At 37.4% G+C, this 14,557-nt stretch overlaps 1 pseudogene; it reads right to left on the bottom strand.

Annotated features, from left to right (window-relative positions):
* Positions 1–12,252: 12,252 nt before the first annotated feature.
* Positions 12,253–14,174, bottom strand: LOC113334374 (annotated as a pseudogene).
* Between the last annotated feature and the right edge of the window lie 383 nt (positions 14,175–14,557).

Below are 14,557 nucleotides of genomic sequence, written 5' to 3'. Positions count from 1 at the left end.
ATAAGTGAACTTACGGAGCCTCACAGTATATACATAAAATATGGATCAGGGAAGATCAGTACTGCGGAATAGACAAGGATTCATTCTATTTTCCATCACCATTTACACAATGACATACAATAGACATAATCCTCATAAACAAAAGTCCATCCTATCTTCCATCAATAATGACATAATAGGCTTCAAACTTTTGTAATGTCAAAAGCTCATTCATTCTTTCATCAATACATGCATATCGACATTTGAAAGACTTAAATTTTGACAAAGTACGGGACAATCATAGTTCATGGACGCAAACACACATATCCCATAACAAATTGCAATATATAAAACCATAAAGATTAATACTGCAAAAATCATCTTTCAAACAACTTAGAATTTAAATAAATAAATTTACAAATATTGAAGATGAAAACGTTTGGCAATATCTATGTCTAACCACAATAATTGCTATTCCAAACAATAGTAATCCTTCTCAAAAACAAGAATAAATTCTCATAAGAAGATTCTTAGGTATCAAGACAAACTCGTAATGCACATATAAGATGATTTGTCCTTAGAGGGTATAATCAATCTTTTTCGCCCGGATTTACACCAAGAATAGCTACCAAAGGCGTATAAAAATATTTTCTCAACAAAGAAGAACATACAAAGTCATTAACGACTATGCACCATAGTTCACATAAAATGATTGTGAACATTCAAGAATCCCATAGTAATGCGTGTTACTGCCTATTCTTGAACTTCCTTCTTTGTGATTCACTAACAATATTCTTGTAAAAGCTACAAATGAGCTTAGAAGAGTAGTACTCCACGAATAACAAGTGCCCAAGTCCAAAAGAAGTGGAACAAGTGCGACGAAACGGAGCAAAACACTCAAAAACAAGAGAAGGGACAAAAACCAATATTAACTGATCCAAATACAATAATTATCATATCCATTTTAAATAGAATTCAAATAGGAATAGAATGCAAAAATAATGAGGTCATTCCGAGTTCGGACGAAGAAGTTACGGCCAAAACAAGTTTACCGAATATCGACGTCTACAGGCAAGTATGCATACGGGTTTGCAAATGAATTTTCGTAACCTGGAGCAGTATGCAAGCAGGTATGCATACTTTAGTCCCTGGATTTTGATTTTAAATAATGGTATGCGCACCAGGTATGTGTACCATGAAGTCCAAACATCCCGAACTACTATTTTCAAACCTAAACATTTAAGAACCTTAAACACAGATCAAGTTAGGTAGAAATGAACAATAAGAAAGGTACGTGGATCATTATAAAAACACAAATCTTTCTCAGATTTATAGACATACCTTTTTATAAGAATCCAGTCGAATTCTACAGCCTTACGAACATAATCTGTGTGCCGTAATTCTCGTGCTTACCTCACTGTATATATAGCAGGGCATTCCTTGGTGAGGATGCACTTACAACACAATTAAGTTGCGTTGGGGTGAACAATGTCTTGCTCACTACAAGTGACCTTTGGATTATCATGAAAGAGATCGCTTTTAGAACCTTTCACATCCAATTCCATTTTTCCAAAAAACTTGTTAAGTTCCAACATCATGGATACTGCCTTCTCCACAGTCATGGAATTTTCTGGAAGATCATTCCTTTTCACACTCAAAGCATCATTAGATTTCTTTGGTACCCACTTCTGAGTGCGTTTAGGAATAACTGGAACCTTCTTCCCATTACTCTCTTCAATATTTCTCGGAAGAGAATTGGATTGACTATTCTTTTTCAAGTTAGTCTTTCTTCAATTGGGAGCATGGTTCTTGTCTTAGTCTTTACGAAGTTATCCTTTTGATAACCATTACGATTGTGAAAAGGATTCGTATGACAATTTATTGGCAAATCTAGATTTATCACAACATTGATTCCTTTGCCTAAAGGTTGGACAGTTACAACCTGTAGCGTTAAAGGGATTAGTCTTAACATATGATCTTGGTTTCACAACTTCTTGTGATGCCCAAACAAGAACATCATGAAGTTTCTCATTCCTTATACGGAAACGACATCTTCTTTCCAAGTGACCTTTGTTTCCGCAATAGTGACAAACATAAGGAATGTTCTTACCTAGATCCGTGTGTGATGACTTTGGAGGTTGATATACTTTGCTCTTTCAAACCTTAACTGTCGGTGAAGGTATTTCACTTTTTCCATCAGTGGAAACCTTTTGTTGAGAAACATCACTAGCCTTGACAAATTTTACCTCTTTGCTCGTACTTGGAGCATTTATTCCCTTATAGCCCAATCCTCGTATATCGCGATGATTTTTACTTGCTCCTAGCATAGTGGTTAATTTGTTTGAATTAGTATTGAATTTTTCAAGTCATCTACCAATATCTTGATTTTATCAAGAGCAGCAGTTAAATCAGCCTCAAGGCGTTTTTCTCGAGCGAGATAAGCGTTTTCTGTGTCGTCAAATCTTGTTTGCTGGGAGTTAATCCTTGCTTCAGATTCTTCAAGTTTCTCTTCCAACAAAAAATACTTTTGGTAAATATTATCACATTCAAGTGACTTCATACGTAGGTTTTCCTCAGAATCCTTGAGGATCGATTTGTTAGAACAATTCGAAACATAAACACTTGTGTAACATCTTCTCAATTTCTTGTTTTCTGGAGATAGAGGAGTCAGAAGAGGAGTGACATGAGAAGTTGTCATCTTCTTCTTTTCTAACGAATTAAAAACCTTCACATACTCAGGGACTTCCTCATCAACATCTTTATCAATATATGAATCACCTTCATCAGAAAGTTCATCCAACTATTCTTCTAGGCGTGTTTCCCAGACTTCAACAGGTTTTACATTAAGAGAATGTTTAGATACTGACCTAGATGTGACAATCCTCTCCGGTGAATCCAAGCTTTGAAAATCATCTGGTAATTTATTAACAGGTACGTATTAGAGATATACTCGTCCATAATTAGATCCTTACAAACACAGACTTATAAGGTCTTTAACGTGTTTGCCTGCTCTGATACCAATTGAAAAAGCGGGGGTACAACAACCACACCCAATATTTCTCTTAGCAATCTGTATGGAAAAACTCCAATATACTTTCTAGAGAATCAACTAGACAATCATACTCAATCTAGATAAAAAGAATATCAAAGAGTTTATATCTCAATCTCTGATATATACTCAAGCAAATAGAAATCTGCGAGTCTTTATAAAATACTAGAGAGATAACTTGGATGGTACCAAAGACCAATATCCAAGTGCCAATCAATTTAAATCAACAACCAAAAGGTCGGATATTCTAATTGATTGAGTAACGCACAACCTGTGATATTTCAATTATATAACAAAATATAATGGGGAATAGAAATAACACAGACACCAGAATTTTGTTAACAAGGAAACCGCAAATGCAGAAAAACCCCGGGACCTAGTCCAGATTGAACACACGTTGTATTAAGCCTCTATAGACACTAGCCTACTCCAAACTAACTTCGGTCTGGACTGTAGTTGAACCCAAATCAATCTCACACTAATCCAAGGTACAGTTATGCTCCTACATATCTGATCCCAGCAGGATACTACGCACTTGATTCCCTTAGCTGATCTCACCCACAACTAAGAGTTGTTACGACCCAAATTCGAAGACTTTAATAAACAAATCTATATCACACAGAAAAGTCTACGGTAATAGATAAATCCGTCTCCCACGAATATACCTACGAGTTTTGTTCCGTATTTTGATAATCAAGGTGAACAGGAACCAATTGATAACCCGGACTTATATTCCCGAAGAACATCCTAGTATTATCAATCACATCACAATAATCGTAATCGACGCGGCGAAAGAAGATATTTTGGAATCACAAACGATGAGACGAAGATGTTTGTGACTACTTTTATATCTTTCCTATTGGAGATATCAATCTCAAGCCAATCTTTGCGATTGTACTCGTACGATAGAAACAGCAAGATCAGATCACACAACTACGAGAAAGTGGTATCGGTCTGGCTTCACAATCCCAATGAAGTCTTTAAGTCGTTAACCTGGTTTAGAAGAAGAAACCAAAGGTTAAAGGAGAATTGACTCTAGCTTAGCACAACTAGTATCACACGTAAAGTGTGGGGATTAGGTTTCCCAGTTGCTAGAGTTCTCCCTTATATAGTCTTTCAAATCAGGGTTTGCAATCAATGTTAGCTTGGTAACAAAGCATTCAATATTCACCGTTAGATGAAAACCTGATTAGATTCAAGCTAATATCTTTCAACCGTTGGATCGAAAACTTAGCTTGTTACACACAAATGAAATGCACGTTTTAGGTTTGTGTAGCCGTACCCAAACTTGTACATTCGTTGGTTCAACAATAGTTAACCAAATGATTAGCCATATGAGCAATGTCATATCAACCATATTCTTCTTCACCACAACTAGTTGAAATGACTCAAATGAACTAGTTAGAGAGTTGTTCAATTGATTAGATCTTATGTAACTACACATGAAACAATCGAAGCAAAAACGATTTGATTTACTCGAATCGGTTCATGAACTTTATAGACATGGTTTGCAATTGCATTCCTTAGTTTATATAAACATGAGTTCAAGAACAATCGTTTTAACCAACTCAAGTTTGCGGATTGGGTTCGCGGTTGTGACATCATTTCATCCTTCTAGCAGCAATATCTTTTTTCATTTTAGTTTCCGAGAGGAAGACAATGTTAGGGTTGATATTCTTACAGGGGAGGTTAAGCTCTTTATTAGCATATTTTTTTCCTAATTCCTCTAACATTCCAGCATAGCATATTAACATTATTAACAGGGAAGGAGGAAGCAGTATTAGACATAGGATTGGAAGCATTTATAGGAGGGGAGGTAGTTGAGTTTACCTGAGTAGTAGAATCAGAATCTCCCCTAAGCTGAGAACTAGTAGATCCACCATTAAGAATAGTCCCTTATGCAGAATTGAGGTCAAGGTTGACAACATCTTGAGAAGAATTATTGTTGACCCCATTGCTCACCGAAGTAGTATCAGTAGGCACATTGTAACAACCAAAAGTATTAACCAGTGAATGGGTATTGACGGTACAATTGGTGAGGTTAATAGTTGAAGGATCTCCCAATTTTGTGATTGGAGGACATAGTTTAGTGTAATCTAGTTTAGAAGAATCATTCTTCTCAGGAACCACTATATAATGCTAGTTAGAGTTGAAGAGATAGCTCTAGTGCGTTTCCTAAGGTTAGCTCTAAGATTGCTTTTTCTTTTTAGGTTAGAAAGTGCAACATGTTCAGCTGCTAAGGAGACCACTTCTTCTCTAATAACAGTAACTTTCTGAGTCGGAACAACAGATGATTTGAATCTCCTAGAAGAGTTGGAGTGTGAATCGGTCCCGATTTAGCAGATTCAGGCGTTGAAGTTAACTCAGCCAAAGTATCATTCTGGATCGGAGCTTGCTTTAGAATAACAGAGAGACCGTTGTATTGCTCAATTGGGTTGTGTTGTAAGACATGACCATCATCATAAATCTTTAAAGCATCAGATCTGTTTATAAAAGGATCCATCTGAAAACAGTTCTTATGATACTCATTTTTAGCATTATCAGCAGCTTGAAAATTAATCACATTTTTCCCACGTTCATCATTAGGAAGACCAATAGTTGCATCTTGAGTATCAGAAATCGTATCTGCTGCAACCATTATGGAAACAGTACCAGTATTAACATCTTCAAGTGGGTTAGGAGAAAAAACTGGTTTAGGATGCATCATTAGTTTGGATCCCCTAGAAAGGGTATACTTAGATCTTGAAGCTTCAGCTTCCTTCTTAGCCTTTAACTTAGCCAACCAAAGAGGACAAGTAGCTTCTTTAAGATCGAAATACAACATGAAGTACAGAAGCTCCATGGGACTTTGAATTATCTACATTCAATAATAAAAGGTTGAATTCTTCCTCTAGTAACTAAAGGAATACCAACCGAAAGAGCTTTTTGAACATAAATACGGACACAAACTTTAACGTTCTTCTTTAGAGGGTGATTACCGTAGGGTTCTTTGGCTTCTATTAGCTCACCCATTCTGAAAGTAAGTAGTTTCAAAACCTCAAATTCTATGCATTTCTTTGGCACATTTCATAGTATGAACCACATAAGATCTTTAGTGAATGAAACTTGATGGTTTGTCGGCCAAACAGTTGTTAGAACCACTCTTAATACTATGAGAAATCCACAAGCATACCAAGGTGTTGATGGTGGTTTTTGGCTTAGGGTTAAAATCGTAAAACCTTGTATCTGATGTGACGTCACTCTGCAAGGAAATGGTGCCGTGAGTGCTAACCTCTCCACCGGCATATTTATTGATCCGTTCAATATATTTACATGAAATTTATCCAGACTGGCGAATGTAGCAACCATCCCAAACACTCTGTAAATTTTCGGCACCTCGCCAATACAAGACTCACTGAGTACTTTCATGTGCGATGTTCCCCGGCAGAACCCTTAATATCGGTATGGAATGATGGATTTGTGTTCACTCGCAGCGGAGTATCATGAACCTCCAAGTACCAAAATTAAGGCCATTGCACAAAATGCTCAGACAGATAGCATAATGCATTCTGTAAATAAGTATTTTTGTGGCAGCATACAAAATCCAGCCAATTATTGTGATAACTCAAAAAAAACTCATAAACCCGACTAACTTGCAAAAATTAGGGTTTCGCACCCCGCTCATCACACTAGACCCCTTGGTCGAAACTATGCTTATCCAAACTAGGAAATTAAATCCGCCACAGCGCACTGGAAGTGTGGCCACACCCTAGATTGCCGGCCCCACTTCCCATCGACCAATCAGGTTGCTTCAAATCCGCCATAGCGCACTGGAAGTGTGGCCACGCCCTAGCTTGTTGGCCCTACTTCCTATCGACCAATCAGGTCTCTCTAAAACCTCCACACTCTCGCCATAAGAGTAGCCACGACCATGCTTGTCCGGTCCTCTTTTAATCAACCAATCAGGTCGCATTAAACCCTCCATGCGCACTAAAAGGGTAGCCACGCCCATGCTTGTCTGGCCCCCTACTTTCATTGAACAATTAGGTTGCTCCAAACTCGCCGCAGCCTTAAAAGAGGTTTTCATACTAAGTTGGCTTCCCAAAACCCGCGCCAACATGCCAATCGGCATGCCAAACTCTCCAAACGCGCATGCCAGGCGCACATGCCGAGCAGCATGCCAAACCCGCCAAATGCGCATGTCAGACGCACATGCCAATCGGCATGCCAAACATGCCAAGCAGCATGTCAAACGCACATGCCAATCGACATGCCAAACCCTCCAAACGCGCATGCCATGCGCACATGTCAATCGGCATGCCAAACCCGCCAAACGCGCATGCGAGACGCACATGCCAAGCAGCATGCCAAACCTGCCAAACGCGCATGCCAGACGCACATGCCAATCGGCATGCCAAACATGCCAAGCAGCATGCCAAACTCGCCAAACGCGCATGACAGGCGCACATGCCAATTGGCATGCCTAACTTGCCAAACGCGCATGCCAGGCGCACATGCCAAACAGCATGCCTAACTTGCCAAAAACGCGCATTCCAAGCGCACATGCCAAACGGCATGCCATATACGCTAATTAGGGTTCCGGCATGCTTTAGACAAAGTTGCTAGGCGCCGACAGAAGGTAGCCATAATCAACGGATATCCTTCCTCATGAGATGCAATCTCATTCATCCAAGTTCTCCACCGAGCTGACAGACTTGTGGCAAATTTCAGGCGACCAGACGCCTAAAATTAATGGCCATGGATACGCCAAGCGCCACTTGCACCACCGTGCCACTGGCATGCACAAGCCATGCCAGCCATGCCGCATTGCCACTGTCGTGCACCAAAAACGCCATTGCGCCATATTCAGGCGCCAACACAAGGTAGCCACAATCAACGACTACCCTTATTTCATAAGATGCGATCTCAGCCATCGAAGTTTGCCACCAAGCCGGCGAGCTTGTGGCAAGTTTTAGGCGACCAGCCAAGACGAGCCTAATAGCATCACATGCTATTTACCTACGGCAAGCCTCTCAATTTCAACTTGCCACACGTAGCAAAGTGCTACATGTTTTCCACGAAAACACTCGAAACATCAAAACATGTCACAAATTGGGGGATACTCATCAGGGTATTGGTCTGGCGGTTTACAGTGTGCGGCGTGCAATACACCTGTTACAAGAAAGTGTCATAAAGAGGGGTTGTTAGTAATGGAAATAAGTAATGGTGAAACGTATCCTTCATTATGGAAACATCAATTCCATGCGTTATCTGTTACTCCCTTCTTCCACCACTCAATCGTTTTCACTTCCTACTATACCAGGGTATGTTTTGTTGCGACTTGTATAAATAGGTCTCACCTATTTCCACCAAAAACAAGTTTTGGGTCAGGAGAAAAATACAACATTCATAAATCACCTGAAAGGTTTTTATTTCGGCTAGGCATTCCAATTTTCTGATACAAGTCACAAAACACCCACACTTCCAGAACGACGATTCTGGTCTCAACACTTTCTTCGCTTCCCTCCCTAAGACCAACCCTTCTCCTTAACTTTGTGACCGAAGCAAGTCTGGAACGGCCATTTCTTGGTTTAGGCCAGATTTGTACAGATTGATCTCTCGAATCAAAAGTACTCCCGTGCAGTACATTGTTTAGGGTTTAGACTCATTTCTCATTCACACACACGAATTTACCAAAATCAACAGAAACCGTTTTCACCCACAAACACAAGGTCTTTGCTCATGAACTCTATTGAAATCACACTCCGCAAGGAATCTTATCAGAACTTTATTTCTCAAACCTCTAAAGGTTGTAACAGTGGGAGGTTGGGCTAACGGCCATTGAGAATAAATATAATGTCTGATAGAAGAAGTAGGTACTAGAGTTTCACGACAAACGTATCCCACCATACACTACTTCCAATTATTGTCATTCTCAGCCAAAACAACTTCATTATCAATAAAAATCGGTTCTCTGAGATTATATGGTAGGTTAAGTTTTTCAGGCATTAAAGAAGTGAGATTTTGGATGTCTAGATTTGAAGGTTGCATGAGAGTATTAGTGTTTGACTGATCCATATAAGTAAAACAGGTTAGAAGGATACAGATGATAAAATAAGGTTGGGTTATATTGCTATTGGTCGGGAAGATAATAATGTATATCTGGATATGATGATGTAGTATAGTTTTTGTGTATGTGTTTAGATTTTGACATATCACAACAACGTTCAGGAAAGAAAAGGACAAAGTATCTGAAGCTGACTGAACCTTAAAATGGGAAGTATTTGAGGGTTGAATTTGGTTTCCCTTCTGAAGACAGAGATGGGGTTGAGAAAATATGAAATTTTTGTTTTTATCTCTGCTCCCCCAAGTACAAACCAGGAGGCTCATCAACTTTAAACACATTATATTGGTGATGCCTAGGATGAGCAATACGAAACTTCACGTGATGATGGTTGTAATTTAGTAGTAGGACAAATCTCCCAATGATAGCAGAATAGATTTTGTGGCAAATGTACGTCATCGTAATGTAGAGGAAAGTAGGTGAATTATAAATGCCATCATGGCCGGACTTGGGCCAAAGCAGCAAGGCCAAGGAGCGCATCCAAAAAAGAAAAAAATGTAAGTAAAACCTATTGGGTTATGATCCAGTGCATCAATTACAAAGACAGATGTTTTGTTTCTTTGTTTTATAACGTCTTATACAGATGTTTGTTCCCTTTTTATCGAACATCTTAGACCTTAGACATAAAAGGCTAAGGTAAAACGTATTTTGGCCGGTCAACACTTCCGTGTTTGTTTTTTGTTTTCCTTTCATTTTTTTGATAAGCTCCCGTGTTTACTCAACGAGTTCAGTTATGTGCCATTCAGAATAAATGAGGCACTTCATATAGGGATAAGGCTCACACCTACGTTTGGCAGAGTATCTCACTACACAAGGGTTTACTTTTCCTTTGAATCCTAAAGAGGGAGTACACTATCTCATTGTATTTTTTTTCATTTTATAATAACTGGATACATATATGGTAGTGAATACAACAGTATATATATCTAAGAAAAATGGTTTTGTTGGACTGATTGAAAAATTTTATAATAGACGCCACTGATGTTTTTATGTAGTTGTTTGAAAAAAAAAATTGAGATAGACATTTCTTGCTCATAGTCAATGTATGTTGACTTGGTCAAAATTTTAAAGGGCAACATTTATGATGAGTGCTTTGGGCATCCTTAAGGTCAGGGCCGACCCTGAATGCCATTGTCTTTCTTGCCACGGTGGAAGAATTGATTGTGTATACTGCCATGGGTAACTAAAGCATAATATTTTGGTATTTGAATGGGAAAAAGGATATAAGGGGCGAGAGAAATATTTGGTTTTCTAATAGCATGATGGTGGTTTAAATGAATGATGTGAAATGGGCTAGGGGTAAAGGCAAATTGGTTTGGATGGTTAATCCTTGTATCTGGTATGGTTGCAAATAGCCTAGCCAATGTGCTCTGGTTAGCAATGTTGCCTCTCAACAAGTGATGCCAATCCTAGACCTACATAGAATACAAGATTCTTATTAATGCACAATAATACTTATCAAAATTAGGTGAACTACCAGTCCTCCTCTTAATAGTAGTTCTGAAAGGTTTATTGAGTAATGAAACATCTGAAAATAAGTTTTGACTATTGATTTGCATGTGGTAATGATGTTTCTGGATAAGGTGCGAATAGCCTTGAATGAGTGTGATTTTCCAAGGGACGGGATGTTTAACCAAACGTCTTAAATGACTATAAATGATATTGATTAAGGGTCTATAAATTGTTGATGTGTTCTGCAAATTAATATGTAAAATTATACCACTTAATGAGTTTTTTGTTGGTTATTTGTTGTCATATTGTTTTGTTAAATTGAAGTTTTTTAACACTTATCTGTTAAAAGGCTATCATATACACTTTTAAGCATGCAGTAATCTGCTTTCTGTTTGAAACACTAAGCCAAATTTTTTTTTTATTGAAGCATGTATTTCATGAAATACTTTTTATTCCTTTAATGTAGATGTATTTTATGTGTTTATTGAGACAATATTACGTTATTTATTCTTATCGGCATGTATTTCATGAAATACATTGCATCATTAATGGTCATATAATATGTGTTTTCATGATTGGGGAGCATCATAAATTCAAAAAGAGTAGTATTTTTCGCAGATTAACAATAACATGTAAAGATAGTTGAGAATCTAAGTAATTTTGTCATCTTTTACCAATGGCAGTTGGTTAGGCTAACAATCACATGTTAAGTAAATCACATCTATTTTGCTAAAAAGTACTACCACACTGTTTCATGGAGTTGACCTAATTTGAATACTTCTGTTGTGTATCATTCTCGAAGTATATTGAAATATGTTTGGTAGAGGAAAAGGTCACCTAATTTGTTGTTCTCTTATCGTTGTCACTATACGTGCTAAACAAAATTTATATTTGTCAACATGGATCCATCTAAAATTAATGATTTCTCTATTTCGGTCTTCTGTAACGATGATTTGTTTTAAAATTAATCAGAAATAAAAATGGATGAAATAAAAATCAAGTGATTGATATTTTTTTCCAAGATATATTTTTGGTGGAACTATGTGCCTAAATATAGACTGATTCTATTAGCAGTAGTACTGATGACTGATGTTATCCATTAATGTACCTTGGGATGATATAAGTTGTTTTTACAAAAAAAAAGTAAAAAAAAAATGTAATAATGATATAAATTATCTAATGTAAAATTGTCTAAGTTGTAATCTTTTTTAATGAATTGTTGGAAGTATGTGTTATATGAATAAAATAAATTGGCTAAGTTGTAATCTTTTTTTAATGTATTGTTGGAAGTATGTGTTGTATGAAAGGAGAAGTTGATACCTAGTTTCCACAACAATATATAGGAGTGAATACCTAGTTTCCACAACAATATGTTGGAGTGAATAGGACAGTAAAAGTGTAGGAGTGAATAGATGTAGGAGTGAATAGGGCAGTAAAATGTAGGTTGAAACATGAACTCTAATTTGTCAGGTAAATACCAACTTTAAGGTGCGTGTATAATATAGACTGTGAAACATGTAATCCAGGGAACTCTAATTTATTGGGCAAAGGACCAAATTTAAGGTGCGTGTATAACAAAGGTTGAACTACGCAGACAGCTTTGGCAGAAGAACCACTTGCGATTCGGAGACAATTAATAGTAACTAAAACTTCATGAAGGGGCGAGATATTGAATTCCCAGCAAATATTAATAACTCTAAATGCCCTATAGCAGGATAACATTACCACCACTTCCTAAAGGAAGTATGTTGCAACCAAACAAGGAAGAAGTCTCAAAATCAGAAATAAAGTGGCAGGCGCCAAAATCCTCAAAATTGTCACTTTAAAAAGAAACTATTAAACAAACTAGTACTTGACTGGCGCAAGAATCTCTATTTGTGCACCAAGCTGTCCTTCAGCTGTCTTCTCAGCCTTGAGCCTCAACTTGTTCAATTGCTTTTCACGTTCGTACGCCACTTGGGATCTTGCCTTTCTCTTCTCCTCAAGTTCCTGCAAATATTTTGTAAACAAAGAACACAAGAACAAATTTCAATTCACAGATATATGTTTCACTGTAATAAACAGCTAGACAGCTTCTAGAAAACCTCTATTAACAACTTCGGAGCATGAGAAATGCAAGCAAACAAACAATACACAACGCATCAAGCTAAAAATGCACAAATTGCAAAATATTTTATCGATATGTATTTTAACAAGACGGTAAACTCCATGAGTTCATGAAAAAAATATTATATTAAAATTGCTTGGTCTATTGTCAGTAAGAAACTTTGAAACATCACAACTACGACTAGAGTAAATCCACAACAGGACCAAATCAACAAAATAATTCAGACCACAATATGCATCACCAACAAACCAACATTAACAAGGGGTAGTAAAATGATTCAAACAACTACTACAACCCATAAGAAAACACAGATGAAACACTTCTACTGGAATCCATGCATCACTAACAAACCAGCATTTAACCAGAGTGAAGGCAAATCAAACTACAAACTCACAGAAAATCATTCATGAAACACTTCTACACAAAACCGATTTTAAGTAATTTAAGTAAAATAATATAGAGTTGCTACAAGCAGTGATAGCTGTCGCCAGCAACCAAACTAGAAGAGGAAACACATATCACCTTATTACAACTAACACTGAGTGCTAGTCATGTAATTGACTAACTGATAATTCAAGCTCTAATCAAACAGCATTAAAAATTGCTAGCACAAAACCTAGTATGGAAGTCCATTATAATCAATACTTCAACAAACAGTCAGTTTTTTAGCATACATTTTTACAATCCAAACTATAAGAACGCAACATTCAAGAACTCTAAAGATCTTCTAAAACATAAAAACAAATGAAGTAAGCAAATGTAACACAGTACAAAAATTTCACCTTGATTGTATCAGCGTGACTCCATCCAACCTCAGATGAAAGTCTTCCCAACAGGCAGTACTTGTGTCCAGGTTGAAGTCTCAAAACCCTAAATTAAAAACACAAAAACACTTCTTTCTGAAAACTCGACAAAAAACCCAAAAATCATGCTAAAATCAGGAACCAGATCTTACTTAAGAGCATCAGGGATAACCATCCTCTTGATCTTGTCATAGGGCGGCGGGATACCCTCTTAAGCCTTAAATCGAGCAAGTGCAGCAGCACCACGCTTGGTCTTGTGTGGAATCATACTAGAAACAAACAAATTCAAGAAACAACCATTAAATCAAGTCCGAAAATGAAAATAAAGCTAGTGTTAGGGTTTATGTGAGAAACTTACCCACGGATGGTCCTCCAAAGGATCTTAGCAGGAGCCCTGAAATGAATAGGACCATGAGAAGGCTTTGTGTTCATCCTCTTCCTCAAGAAACGAAGATACTTCATTTTCTGACGAACCAGACCACCAGAAAGACAGATCTCTTCACATCGAACAACTACAACTTTCTGTCCATTGAGAAGTTCTTTGGCGATAATGGAAGATAATCTTCCAAGCATATGGTGACGAGCATCAACGACGGTTCGTTTAGCGCAGATGCCACTCCCTGAAACCATGTTTCTTCTTCTGCTGCTGTATTTGTTTTTTTTCTTTCAGCTCTAAGCAGTTCTGCGTTATTGTTAGGGTTTAGAAATCGCTATAACAATTTATATAGAGATGATAGGCCTTTAAGGGTTAGGATTAAACTGTGAATAAAACCGGAATCAATTCGTTCTGGTTTTATATTGTCGAGGTAAATTCTCTATGTAAAAACAGAGTTTTTTCGAGCGACATGGTTAACCAGAGTTTCTGGTTGATTCTGAACCCACTATTCTAAATTTCAGTCAATAGAATTTCAAGAAAATTTTTTGAACCCGCGACCAATCACATTTTAGAAAATAATTTTCTAAAATAACTAAATCTTATTTAATCTAATAAACATATCAAAACAATTAGGGCTATTTTGCGTTTCCTCCCCTGCCAAGATCGCTAATTAGCGTTTCCTCCCCAA

This window comes from Papaver somniferum, unplaced genomic scaffold (assembly GCF_003573695.1).
Source record: "Papaver somniferum cultivar HN1 unplaced genomic scaffold, ASM357369v1 unplaced-scaffold_137, whole genome shotgun sequence".
In the NCBI taxonomy this organism is placed as follows: domain Eukaryota; kingdom Viridiplantae; phylum Streptophyta; class Magnoliopsida; order Ranunculales; family Papaveraceae; genus Papaver; species Papaver somniferum.
Note: the sequence above shows the minus strand (reverse complement) of the source record. Positions and strands in the feature narration are given on the sequence as shown.